We start from the raw sequence: 637 nt of genomic DNA on the forward strand, positions 1-637 counted from the left end.
CAGAGTCGGGATATCCCCGCTACTTCTCACGATATTGGGTCTGACTCTAGTGACGACTACGTCGTCGAACTAGACGTTCCACATTATAGTGAACGTCGCCGTTCTCATCAAGAAGAGTCGGTGGTCCACCGCCGCCCGGTGACTCGTGATGCTCTTCGAGCCCTTGAGAACGAGGTCCGTCGTGAGCGGGCTTCGCTGAGCGTCATGCTGAAGTAGCATATCGCTGTGCGGACGCTCTTCCGGATTTGAAGCTCGCCGTGCGCCCACTGCCTCGCATTGAGAACCACCGCGCACTGTCGGAGCGACTCATAGCCGTGGAGCAGGCGAATGCGTCGCTGCGTGCGACGGTGGAGCGCTTGGCGCCATTAAAAAATGGAGGTTGTTGCACTCAGTGCTCAGAACTAGTTGCTAGTTTGATTTCTGGGTGGCCGAGGGTCCGTGAGATGCGCTTCGGCGCCAATGCTTTCGCGTTCACTCGCACCAGATCTCGGTACTGCATGTGCAAGCCCACGAAAAACACCGGGTGGGTGCGCATCCGTTTTGGAAGGTTCAGCGCGTACACCAGGCCCCGGTTGGCCACCACTTTGCCTCTTCCCTTTTCATCTGCATATTCTTTCTGCAGGTCTTGGCTTTCAGC

The sequence above is a fragment of the Plasmopara halstedii genome (genome assembly GCF_900000015.1).
Source record: "Plasmopara halstedii genome assembly, contig: Scaffold_350, whole genome shotgun sequence".
Classification (NCBI taxonomy): domain Eukaryota; phylum Oomycota; class Peronosporomycetes; order Peronosporales; family Peronosporaceae; genus Plasmopara; species Plasmopara halstedii.